Here is a 13,963-nt window from a genome sequence, read left to right as displayed (position 1 = left end):
TATGCCTCTGATTTATGTAGAAGCTACTGTGAAGCGTAAATACCTCAGGACAATAGTTCAGGATTTGCGTGTGCAGTAGGAACATGACTTCTGTAAATGTTTTTTCTGCACCGTTGGGATTAGTGAAATATGTGACCAGATTTCTAGCCCGTAGCTCCATCTAGTGGGACGCGAGATGCTCTCCTATTGCACCCAGTCATTTTCCATCATCTGTTTAAAAGTGGTTTTCTGATTTCTCTTTTATTTATAGTTAATTTCCTTCATCAGATATCCATAACCACATGTATATCCTGAAGAATGTTTAGCATTAACTCTTCTAATATCCAGCCATATTTATAGCTACCCGTGTTGGAACTAGATGATCTTAAGGTCCTTTCCACCCCTATTATATGAGTCTGTGTTGCAATCAAAACTGTCTCTGAATGTTTTTTTTAAGCATTTAAAACAAGATTAGTGATAAGCAGAGACACAGAAGCAAAGTTTGTCATTAATACAATGAATTCGGATTTGTATTTTTGATGTATTATCGGGTTACAGATCTGGACTGGGTTTTATTCTTTGCTACTTCAATGCACAGTTCTTTCCAAAGTGCAATTGAAAATACTTTGTACAGAAAAGCTTTGGCACAGTTCATATAAATATCAGTTTCCTGGAAATTTTAGCAAGTGTTGGACGTTAAATCAGGGAAACTGGACATTCTGGCTTGATTGCCAGTATTTTGGAATGTCTGAAATGGAAACTGGAGTCGTTGCGTGTGTGATGCCGAGTAGATGGCTACGTGTGGCTACGCTCAGAGGTAGTTTTGCAAAGCCAGTTCATTTATTCCATGAGGGAAATGTCTCAAGCTGTAAAACAAATGATCATGACTAACAATTGTCTGGTCTCTGTGGCTTCTGTGCCAAGCAGTAAGGTCCTGTGGTTTCAATAGCAGAGGACTTTTTTCTTTCCTTCCCTCCCCATAACCGTTTTGTATTTGTGTTAAGGAAGCTGAGGATGTTTCAAAATTACATCTTTCCAAATTACAGTGAGCAGGGCATTAGATTATGTACATGTTCTTCTTCTATACCAGAAAAATACTGTGGAGGTGATTAAATCTGCAGTTGCAAATGTCCAGGGGAAATAGTGGTGATCAAGAAGTTAGTAGGCACCAACCCAGAGCGGTGAATGGTGAGTGCCACTGAGTATGTATTTGCATGCAATGGTAGGTTGTCACTGCCATCCTTAGAGTGAGAATAAATACATAAATATTCATTTGAAGTTCGGGGAATCTCCTTGATTGAGTTATTGTTGAGAGAATTCCTGCTGTCCCTAAATTCTTTTATTATTTCCCACTGTCTCTTCCACCTAGAAAGCACAGGTTCTGATCAATCTGGTCTAGTGGAAGGTCTTTGCAGGGGGGCTGGACTAGATGACCTTTGAAAGTTCCTTCCACCCCAAATCATTCTATGTTTATATGATCCTTTACTCTGTTTTCCCCCCCTCCCTTTGCCCTAAGTCCCTCCCCATTGTTGCCTGTCAGTGAGAGGAAACCAAAATTACACGCAGAGCTGACATTAAGTCAGACTGTAAAGTTCACTGTCAGCAAGCTGTTGTGAGGCTTTCTTCACACCAAGAGGCAGAATTATCTCAGAGATAGGAAGTAGCCAGGCAAAGAAGAGATAACTGAACTCTGCCTCATCTTGCTCTACCCTTGACTTCAGGATGCAAACCTGAGCTTGGCAACCTCCCATCCAGCATCTGATGAAGTTACCTGGAGGTAGTGGGATTGGTAGTGTCACTCAAAACATGAAGGCCATTCTCCTTCTTGACTGTATAGAAATGCATAGCAGAAAGCTTTGCTGATATCTACATTCTTATTGTGTGTACTCTCTACATCTATACCTCCTGTGCTGTGTGTCCAGCTGCGCTGCTCAGATGCCTGATGCACACCCCATCTGTTTCGTTCCCTTCAACCCCCAAACTCCATCCCTTCTGCAAGAGTCAGGGCTAGACCCACTGGCCTTCAGGATTTCAGCCAGTTTAGCCTCTTTGTACTGTTACTCTGTGAATATGCAGTAACTTCATTTGTTAAGTGCATATGTAATCTTGACTAATTGGATGGAGAAAGTGAGGAAAGAACCTCCCAGAGCAGCTCACCAGTTTAATCTATCTGCATCTTAAGAAAGTTTTCCTCCGATTTCAGTGCGTTTGTTTAGTAGTCATGGTACTGCAGTACTTGTCCTCATAAACTCCCTAAGGAAGTGGATGATAATTAGGAATTGATTAGAGAGAAAATGAGAACATGATCTGTCAGGGGTGTGAGAAGAAATAGACTTTCTATTCAAAGGCTCATGTACAAATACATGGAACTACATTCCCTGAATAACTAAAGCTGTTCGTCCATCTTACTAATACAGGCAGACTGCTCTCCCTTCTTTTCCTCCATTCCATTCCTGTCATCACTTTAACTCGCATTCACTGTTTTTCTTCTTAGAGTTATACCTTTACCTGCTATTAAACCAAACAGGCTGATCATAGCACTGAATCTGTTCCTGCACTTTGCAATGCTGTGCACTCCCACACTTTCATTTGAAGCACCATAGCATGCAGAGTTTAAGCACCATTACTTTGGATTAATTCATCCCATCATCTTTTGAACTCCAAGGCAACCTAACCTTGCCAGCTCATGAGAGATGACTCTCTTGCAGCACTTTTTCTGCACCATCCTGCTTGCTGCTCTTGAGTTCCTAGGGCAGATGGCACACATTGGGTTGCCTCATTTCATAGACTTATAGGATCCCAAACTGGTTCGTTTTGGAAGGGACCTTAAAGCTCATCCAGCTCCAACCCCTGCCACGGCCAGGGACCCCTTCCACTAGAGCAGCTTGCTCCAAGCCCCTGTGTCCAACCTGGCCTTGAACACTGCCAGGGATGGGGCAGCCACAGCTTCTCTGGGCACCCTGTGCCAGCGCCTCAGCACCCTCACAGGGAAGAGCTTCTGCCTAAGAGCTCATCTCAGTCTCCCCTCGGGCAGGTTAAAGCCATTCCCCTGTCCTTTATTTCTTTGGTCTGTTCACTTCTTGTGGCTGCTCCCAGTGAAAGCACAGCCTTCCTTTCCCCTTCAAAATGAAGCTAACGGTACACATTACCACTCTGCAGAGGAACTTACGTCTGTGGGATGTTATTGACTGACAAAGCTGTGATTTAGGCTGTGTCTGCCCCCCTTTCCCAAAGCCCCCTAAAGCTGAGAGAGGAGCAGCAGCCCATGGGGCTGAAATCAGAACTGCCAAGAACCTCTGGTCAGGTAAGTCCACGAGGGGGCGAATTGAAGCTAAAAACTCAGCACCGTCCTCTCTGAAACCTGCGCTCACCCTGTCTGGACTCAACCACTAGAGCACTATCTGCAGATGCTGTGTATGGCGGAGGTGAGTGGGGTAACCTCGCAGGAGGAGGGGGATGCAGGGGGGAAAGCAGGTGTCCGTGGAAGCCTGAACTTAGCGTCTGCTCAGAAAGAAGAGCTGAAAGTTGTCCTCTTAACGGAGCTGATCCCTATTTTCCAAGACACTGGGCAGATCTGGCAATGAAAGAGATTTCTTTTGTCTGCATCCGGGCTAAGTTCATGTGTCTGGCAAGGAAGCAGAATTGACAGTCTGGACTGGAAAACTGGAAAGTTTCAGGATGCTGTGGCGGGTTTAAAATCCACTACAGCTTTGCTCTTCAGGAAAAATACCCCAAACCTGCAAGTCAACCAGAAGCAGGCAAATCAAACACTGAAGAATCTCTCATTGTCACTCTGGTGCAAAACAAACCTGTAATAAAACACACCTCTAACTGACTGGAGAATAAGAGTACATTTCCCCACATACGAATCGGAAATCATGGCCAGAGATAGCATCTTGCTTGAGAAGAAGGGTGCTACAGATGCCAAGGGGGGCTGAGAGGTGGAGTGCATTTGAATTGCTGGGTGCAGCTGTGGCAGCACGATCACAGCGTTGCTCGTCCCACTGATGAGATGTGAAAGTCAGGCGCAGGGTTAGCAGTCATCTGTGGCTGAGGGAGTGCACCCCTCATCGTTTGCATCATCTCATCAGTAAAACGTGGTCAATGTTACGTTTACTGCTCAAGTCTACATAACTCCCATATTAAATTACATACAATATAGTAAGATACATATATATTAAATAAAAATAAATTATAATATTATTACAATAAATATACTACCCATATTGCTGAAATAACATGTTTTCTACTAGGATAGTTTACTTTATTGGAAGTCTGTCTTAGGTACCTCTACAGGCTGTCTGTGCTGATTGAACTGGTCTTTTGTAGCTCTGACTCCCTCTTTTCTCAGCTGTTTCACTCACAACTTAGGGCAATGCATAAAATCCCATATTAGAAAACCTTTATACACAACAGGCTTTCTGCTGCAGATGTACCATGCAGTTGTTGGCCATCAGGTGAACTGAAGATTGAACAAGGCAATATGTACTTTCTCATCTTTACCACACAACTGCTAGACTTGCGTAAACAGAAAATAAATTGGTAGAAGCTTTGCTGCTAAAATGGAAAGGACTTATTTTATTTATCTCAATCTAGATGTCATGATATCCAGATGTTAATGTAGGGAAATCTTTATGTAACTTCCATATAACAGTCAAATAACTAATACTTATTTTATGCAATTGTAAATCCTGTTGTTTAGGATCAATCATTAATTTTTATGTTCAAATATGGGTCAGAGCAATCCCAGGCACAGCTACAGGTTGGGCAGAGAAGAGATTCAGAGCAGCCCTGCGGAGAAGGACTTGGGGGTGTTGGTCAATGAGAAAATGAACATGGGCAGGCTTCAGTGTGCGCTTGCAGCCCAGAAAGCAACCGTATCCTGGGCTGCATCAAAAGGAGAGTGACCAGCAGGGCGAAGGAGGTGATCCTGCCCCTCTCCTCTGCTCTTGTGAGACCTCACCTGGAGCATTGTGTGCAGTTCTGGTGTCCTCAGCATAAAAAGGACATGGAACTGTTGGAACAAGTCCAGAGGAGGCCATGAGGATGATCAGGGGACTGGAGCACCTCCTGTATGAAGACAGGCTGAGGAAGTTGGGGCTGTTCAGCCTGGAGAAGAGAAGGCTGAGTGGAGACCTCATAGCAGCCTTCCAGTGTCTGAAGGGGGCCTATAGGGATACTGGGGAGGGACTCTTCATTAGGGACTGTAGTGACAGGACAAGGGGTAACGGGTTCAAACTTAAACAGGGGAAGTTCAGATTGGATCTAAGGAGGAAATTCTTTCCTGTGAGGGTGGTGAGGCACTGGAATGGGTTGCCCAGGGAAGTTGTGAATGCTCCATCCCTGGCGGTGTTCAAGGACAGGTTGGACGAGGCCTTGGGTGAGATGGTTTAGTGTGAGGTGTCCCTGCCCATGGCAGGGGGGTTGGAACTTGGTGATCTTAAGGTCCTTTCCAACCCTAACTATTCTATGATTCTATGATAATTTCCTGTGCAAACCTATTTGGTCAAAATTGCATCCCCATGCTAATATTATGTTAACTATGTTGCTACTACTAAAACTTGACACTTGCACTCATTACAGGAAAGCAATTCCAGCACCCTACCAAACATTTACACTTAACAAAACGATGAACCTTTTGAACAAGAATGAAGTCTTTTGGATAAGACTTCTGGATATCAGGATGCCTATGTTAAAATTTGATTTATGGAAATTCATTTCTTAAGCCTATTTTCTTTGCCTGCGTTTCTCCCAGGCAACAGGAACTCAGAAGGGCTAATAGAGTCTTTCTAAAACGAGCTGATGTCCAAGTCAAGCATATATAGGTTCTTCTATGGAAGTGGGCATTGCTCACAAAGGCAACAAGATGTACAGCCTGGGGTGGGCTTTGCAGGAGTCAGACTGACTTCATTTTACAAAACCACATCATATTATGACTTTTTTTCCTTTTTATGTTGTTCGAGCCATTCTATGGGAGATCTTGAAGGGGAACTTGGAGAAGGTGCCCCATTGTTGCGAGTGTCACTGGAAGTGAAGTAATTCAGCATGATGCTGGCCAGATGGCTGGTTTAATGAGTGGGTGGCACCACCCTTGAGCTCTCCTGGGACCCAGTTCTATAGGAAGGGTCAGGGAGGGCTTGGTGTTGGTAAGGAACATGGTTTTCTGGGGGGATTTTGCCTCTTAAGTTTTGCTTGGTGCCCTGTTATTGTGATATGCTGTTGGCATCGTTTCTATGGAATGGTGTAGTTCTGTAGAATGGTCCAGTATGGTGGTAGCTCTCACCGCTGCTGTCCTACAGGGAATCTGGTTGGGAGCTGCTTTAGGGCATTTTCTGTTTCTGAATCAGACCCTTGCCAAAGCAAGGGAAATTGTGCTTTTGCTTTCAGGAGGGTCTGCTTCAGCAAAGAAATACAGTCAATTTATTTAAAACAATGGCCACAGAAAATTGTTTCCAGACACTGCAGTGACTCTCAAGAATGAGGAAGTGGCACAGAAACCTAAGGCAAAGTGCCTTAATCTGATCCCATATCTCCAATAGAAGGTCAGTGCAGGAGCAAAGAGGGCTGGGACTGCTTCTGTGGAGAGCATCAGTGTTGGGCTGCAGCTGTGGCCAGTGGCTGGAGCCTGCATTTGTTTCTGGTCATTCCTAACTTTGGTAAGCACTTGGGCTTGGAGGGCTTCCAGGGTACAGCCTTAAATGTCTGAATTTCTGGCATTTGGGGTTGGAAGTCAGTATTGACTGAGAATATTGCCCTGAGTACTCACTAGGTTGGAAGGCACTTGGCAAATACCATGTGATGTTTTGGCAAACACATTGCAATAACGAAGAAGGGCAAGGGTGGTGAGACAATGGTACAGGGTGCCCAGGGAAGCTGTGGCTGCCCCATCCCTAGCAGTGTTCAAGGCCAGGTTGGACACAGGGGCTTGGAGCAAGCTGCTCTAGTGGAAGGTGTCCCTGCCTGTGGCAGGGGTTGGAACTGGGTGAGCTTTAAGGTCCCTTCCAACGCAAACCACTCTGGGATTCTGTGAATTCAGTCTGTGTTTGTGCTGGGTGGGAACTGCAAGCCATCCTGTTCCTACTATGTGGGTAATTAAAGAAGAATTGCTGATAGTGCAGCTGGGTCTTGAATAAGTCAGGGAGTATTTGGGTGCAGGGTTGGGATGGGAAGCAGCCTGGGGAGTGATTGTTTATAGAATGGAATTTATAAGTGACTGAAAACAGTCAGTGGGAATGATGTAGTTGCTGTTTTCCTTCATGGCTCGGACTCATATCTGTATGCTATATATTGCCATGCTTGAGTGAATAAAGTAGAACTAGTTGTGATAGCAGTGAGTGTGTGTGTGTGTGTGTTTAGCCTCTTTCTTTACAGACACTGCAGTGCTGGTCAAACAGTTGTTCACTTCATAAAGCATATTTTTGTGGTTTTAAATGTCTTCATGGACGCAGTCTCTCTCCTTTCTAATAGAAATGTCCTTGGCTTTGACTTTTCCTCTGGCTATGGGCTTATTTATTTTGCCAGGATGGCAGAAGTGTTCGATGCAATTACAACTGATATCGGGAAAAGGAGGCACAACTGCAAAGTGACCAGCCCAGATAAATTCATGGAACTCCAAATTCAAAACTACATGGAATAGATTGTTTAGGAAGTTGGCCAAACCGTATAGGCAAAAGTATGTATTAATAATACAGAGCACTCTTAGTTTCTCACCCACAGCATAAACAATGTGGCAAGAGTGTCAATATTTGTTTAAAAGCAGTGTTAAACTTTATTTAATGACAAAACACTTTGGCATTTTCAGGGGTGAAGCAATTCACGGCAGGTTGTGAACTTTAGCACCAACTTTGGGTTTGGAGTTCTTGGTTGGAAGAAAACAGTTTTCAGGCTGTGATATCTGTCAAACTCTTCCGGTTATCCTTAAGTTTATGGTAACTTTTTTCCTTTTCAGTGAAATTTGATGGGATTGTGGTTTAATGGCTCATTCTACTAATTATTGTCCTTTCTGTGCTCAGCAAACAATAAGATTGTTTCAGATCCACCCTCCTTCTGCAAGCCACTGCTTGCCCTTTTCAACTTCTGCTTTTTTGTTGGGTATTAGATCAAGTCTCTTCAACAGGCATAAGGCAAAATTAAAGGGAGAACTTGAATGGATGGATGGATGGATGGATGGATGGATGGATGGATGGATGGATGGATGGATGGATGGGTGGATGGGTGGATGAGTGGATGGATGGATGGATGGATGGATGGATGGATGGATGGATGGATGGATGGATGGATGGATGGATGGATGGATGGATGGATGGATGGATGGGTGGATGGATGGATGGATGTGTGGATGGATGGATGCATGGATGGATGGATGGATGGATGGATGGATGGATGGATGGATGGATGTGTGGATGGACAGATGCTGAACTTCCCTTCCTACCTCTTGCTGTTCTCAGTTGCCACCAACCTTGGACACACTTAAATTTGGTTACTGGGACTCAAACATTTAGCACATGCCCAAAAGGTCTGAAATAGTGGGTAACATCAGTGGGTGACTTCTCTGCTCCTGGTAGATTACAATCAAGTAAGGTCTTTAATCAGTTCTGTTCTAGCTGTGCATGGGCTCTCAGAAGTCTATAGTGAACAGAGCCAGAGGTGTGTAACAAGAAAAGCAGGGGGTGAAGTGAAGAAAAGCTTGCACAAGTGATGCTGAAATGTGTGAAGTATGAGCTGAAGGGCTCTAAGAGCTGAACAAAACAGCCAGAGAGGACAGGGACTAAGGAGGACAAGCAAGTCTTCTACAAGGCAAGTAAATTTGACAGTTTTCTCTTGTTCACCTATCATCAGATGCACCACTGTATTTGTACACATTTGTTTCTTAATAGCCACTGAGAAATGACCATTACTGGAAGCAAGTGCAGCAGAAGGATGGTGGGAGGTCTCTGCAAGGAAAGAAGCCAGAATTCCCATGGCCAAGCTGCATGGCTGTTGCCAGTTGCTGGCTGAATCATTTAAACTTCACTGTTCCAAGCAGACAGAGCTTAGGAAGACTTTTACAATGAGGGTGGTAAAACACCGGCACAGGCTGCCCAGAGAGGTGGTGGATGCCCCATCCCTAGAGACGTTTGAGGCCAGGCTGGATGTGGTTCTGAAGATGACAGAGCAGCAGTGACAAACTGCTACAGACTGATCAGAGTGCCCCATTGCCCTTATTCCCCCTGCACTGCTCAGGGAGGGGGAGCTAACAAGAGCTGGGAACGAAGGAATGAAGTTAAGCCTGGGAAAACAGGGAGAGTGTTATTTTCATTTATCTTTGTTTCTCACTGTCCAAATTTATTTTAATTGGCAATAAATCAGATTATTTGTCTCCAAGTTGAATCTGGTTTCCCTGTTTGACAAGAAGTGCTTTCCCTGTCCTTATCTTGACCCATGAGCTTTTTCACCTTATATTCTCCCCCTGCTCTGTTGAGGAGGAGGAATGAGAGAGGGGCTGGGTGGGTGTATTACAGCCAGCCAAGGTCAATCCACCACACTTTTCTTCTTATCCAAGGTCAGAGATGGGCTCCATGCAGTGAATGCCAGTTCTCAAATGGTATAGCCATGCTGTGGTGCTTCCAATTGCCCTGGTGGACCTGGGTTAACCAGTGACCCTAATCTTTGGAGCTGTCACGCATGTTCTTCTTTTCCATTCAAATATTAAGTGCTTTCTTTTGAGTTTTCAGTGTTTTTAATCTGGTTTTCCTTTTCTTTTGTCCCCCCAGGTATGCAACAGCTGCCCCAAACTGTTTGCCAAGCCGCATCACTTACTTCCTTCAGTCCCTCCAAATAACCACTTCCTCTATCTGCTAACAAGACCATGAGAAGACAAGACCGCCCATGTTTACAGAATCAATGAACTATTTGCACATATAACAAACTAATCCTTTCTTTTTCCCCATTCCCACTATGGTGTTTGTGCTTCCTTTCTCCTTTTGATCTTCTTTTGAATCCCCTCTGCTGTTGAGTTTGGGTGCTGGCTGTTCTGGGCTAGGACAGTTGTGCTGCTTGGTCCGTGAGACACAAGAAACCCATCTCCAAGTTCCTGAGAAGCAATATGTTTACCAGTCAGTAATGAAGCCAAATCCACCTAAGACTAGCAACAGGAACAACCACTATGTCAAATAGTTGTCTACTGGGAGTTTTTTGCACAGTTTGTCTAGGAAAAGGATGCGGAATTCTTAGAATAACGAAGCCTCTTGGCCAAACTTTGAAGATAACCCTGCTCTAAATTGGGGGTTGGACCAGATGGCCTCCAGAGGCCCCTTCCAAGCTAAATATTTCTGCAAATCTGCAGGTTTATATCCTGTTCAAACGTTGCTGTTTAGCAGTGCTGTGCAAATGCAGGTTCTTGCATCCACCAAACCCCAACCATGACCTGAGATAGTTTCTCTTTGCAAAAATCCAATGTAGGGTCCCATTATTTATCTGTTACCTGAAATACATTGTAAATACAAGTGGAAAGAGGACCTCTAAAGTTCTGAAGAGCTTCAGAAATGGAGAATTTAAGATGGATTTTCCCTTATTTTCTATTCTTCCCCCTATGGCCAAGCTTGCATTCCTCATTCTCTGAGAAGGTTTGTGCAGTTTAACAACGATCAGTGTATGACCACTGACTCTTGGCTTGAGTCTGTGACAAAAGCCAAAAGATTACTCTGGTGGTTTGGGAGTTACAGTAGGTGACTTGTAGAGCTTAAACATACTGTCAGGGTCTTGTTACCCTGCTAAAGAGGTAGCATGTTGAAGGATGCACAGAGGACCGAAAAAGATGGCTGTGTTTACTTTCTACTGCATGCTTTTGCAATATCTATTAAGGCAGAGATACTCATAAGGCAGTCTAGGGGAGTTCAGGGCAACTCAGCAGGACAGGCCAAGGGGAATGGCTTTAACCTGCCAGAGGGGAGACTGAGATGAGCTCTTAGGCAGAAGCTCTTCCCTGTGAGGGTGCTGAGGCGCTGGCACAGGGTGCCCAGAGAAGCTGTGGCTGCCCCATCCCTGGCAGTGTTCAAGGCCAGGTTGGACACAGGGGCTTGGAGCAAGTTGCTCTAGTGGAAGGTGTCCCTGCCCGTGGCAGGGGTTGGAAGTGGATGAGCTTTAAGGTCCCTTCCAATGCAACCCAAACATTCTGTGATTCTGTGATTCTATGACAGTAAGTTATGTGTGATATTTTTCTCAGTCCCTGAAATGGCACCTTCACAACAAGGGCTGGGGACATTACGGTTATCTTCATGTGATGCCCTCCCAGCTAGTGGCTGTGTCTCCTTGAGGGACTCCAGGCCAGTCAGAAGGCTCTCCATAAGCCCCTCGACTGTTTCCCACCATGTTCTTATCCATCCACATGTGCAGTTACACAAAGAAAGCCTCTGCTACACAGACTACGTGTCTGAGCACCTTTGGCTCAGATACCTCTCAAACCCAAGAAACGGACACGTTATATTAGTGGTAGCATCAGAACTCCACGGCTGAAAGAGGGACGGGATGGAAAAACAGCAGCAACCACTCTGATCTTTACCTTCCCTGAGGAAAGATGTCAGGTGGTGTCTTCTTGTAGAACCAGGAAGCTATAAATGTTGGGTAATAAATCAGTCATGGGATTTAGGGAAGTAAGAGCGATGAGGGAATGTTTCGTATTGACTTACTGAAGGGACAGATTGAGCTGCTGAGCTACACCCTTCAGCGTCTCTGCCTATAAATTGTTGTGCCCTCCTGTATCAGCAGCTCCAAGAAGATGGCTGCCATCATGATCTTCTCTTGGATGGTAATGGTAAGCCTTCAAATTCAAGTGGATGCAGGTAAAGAGTCTCACTTCTGATCACCTTCGTGGCTATATTTTACATCAAGCTAATATTGAGATTAAAGGATAAAAGAGGATTTAGCAGCACAGTTTAGCTCTTTCAAAAACCATGAGCCAGTCAAACCCGTGAGCCAAGCAAATTGATCATTATAGCCATTAATTCAAAATCTTTTCTTGAAACCGCTTAATGCATTTAAATTATTGTTCTCACTGTTTTTTTTTGTGAAGCGCCTGGTAAAGGGAATTCAAGTCAACGTAGTGTAAAGTCAATGATCTAATATTCTGATTCTTTGTGTTTGGATAATGGATGTAAAGACTAATCTCTATTTTCTGGATGAAATGCATGCCTATGTTGAAGTGTGATGTGCTCTTTGAACCATGGGTTTTGTATTTAATTAAGTATGTTGTTAGGGCTAACACATTGGTGTTTAACAAGAGTGCCTTAGATTAAACAAAGTATGGCACATACCCCTGTTCCCTTTATTATTGTCATTATTAGAATGTAATGGGAATTACTGTAATTTTATATTATTCTATTTTCCCATAGTCTAATTCCTAGGCAAGGAATGGATAAAGATTAAAAGTATTTGCCGTTGCTGCTGTCTTTCCATCCATTCCTATTTCAGATATAAGGTCCTGAAATGAACTTCACTTGGATTAATGAACCAAATCAAATAACTAAAAGAAATATCTATTCAGGGCTTTTTCCAGGATCAGGTTTTTGATGGTCTTGTTATTTACTCCCTCCATAAACATTTCAGGTGCAATTAGTGATATTGAAAACTATGGTGGAATGTTAATATTGAGTTGGAAAGTACTGTTTAATCCTTTCATTTCCATCTAATTAATCTGGATTTAAAGCCTTGCATGCATGAGGAGTAGTGTGGTGGGATGTGTCAGAAGGCAGTCAGAAAACTGCCTTTTCTGAAGGACAGTCCCCCAGTTAGAGTGGACTTGTACCATAGAATCCTGGAATGGTTTGTGTTGGAAGGGACCTTAAAGCTCACCCAGTTCCAACCCGTGCCATGGGCAGGGACACCTTCCACTAGAGCAGCTTGCTCCAAGCCCCTGTGTCCAACCTGCCCTTGAACACTGCCAGGGATGGGGCAGCCACAGCTTCTCTGGGCACCCTGTGCCAGCGCCTCAGCACCCTCACAGGGAAGAGCTTCTGCCTAATGTCTAATCTAAATCTCCCCTCTTACCAGTGCATGCCCCCTGCCAACGGATGCCTACAGCCTTCTGAAATACAGTGTTCAATATCCTGCTTCAACAAGGACATGGAATTGTCTGAATGCAGCTGAGCTGGAATGAGACAATTCCTTAAACCCCTTTGCATAATCCTGTGATGACATTTGGAGAGTTATCAGCCCTGGTGCAGAAGGCTAATGGTGGTCTACGCACGGTCCTTCTGCCAGGGTTTGAATAACCCCACAAAGCCTTATCTCAGAAAACCTAAATCTCTAGATTTTAGATGAGATCACCTTTCTTGGCCTGCCAGAGCCCTGTCCCATGGGACAGCTTCAATCTGTTGGTGCCACCTGGAGGGCTCTCCATCAAGTGTCCTGTGCAGGACACTTAGCAGGGAAAACCCTTCTCTGACCCGGAGTCTGTGTCACCAGCTGTGGTCAGCAGCAAGGTATGGAAGAAATCAGTGGTGTTGGAAGGTGACGGGGACAAGAGTAGCCTACATGTGGTGGGAACGTGAGCAAAACCTGTCACAGGTAGCTTTTGGAGACCCCCTGCCTGCAGCTGTGTAGAATGAAGGAAGACAATGGGATGTGCAGATCCTGTCACTGGCTTTGCTCTGACCATCTCCCCAGATAGATAGCTGTCATCTTCATTTCTGTTAAGAGCTTTGGGTAACTTTGCTGTTCTTGGTATGGAAAAAGGGAGGAGGAGGCAGTTGTTCACAGCCTTTTCTCATGTAAGAAGTAAAGCCATCAATTTCTGATCAGATCAGGTAAAACCATCAAGAGACATCAAGCAAACAGAGAGAGGCTCTTCTCACTTCAAAGGCACCTGAGCCTCTCTGGGCCAGCTGCAGGTTTTGGTGGGTTCACAAAGAGATTTGGTGATTAAAAGAGGAGAAAAGCTGCTGAGGTTTACTAAAATAGAAAGAAACCTGGATCTGAAGTTTGTCAGCTGCAAATTGCTATAGGCTGA

The sequence above is a fragment of the Pezoporus flaviventris genome, unplaced genomic scaffold (assembly GCF_033815535.1).
Source record: "Pezoporus flaviventris isolate CSIRO_AGI_PZ_B2104156 unplaced genomic scaffold, CSIRO_AGI_Pfla_v1 ptg000029l, whole genome shotgun sequence".
NCBI lineage: Eukaryota > Metazoa > Chordata > Aves > Psittaciformes > Psittacidae > Pezoporus > Pezoporus flaviventris.
This window is presented reverse-complemented; position numbering follows the sequence as displayed.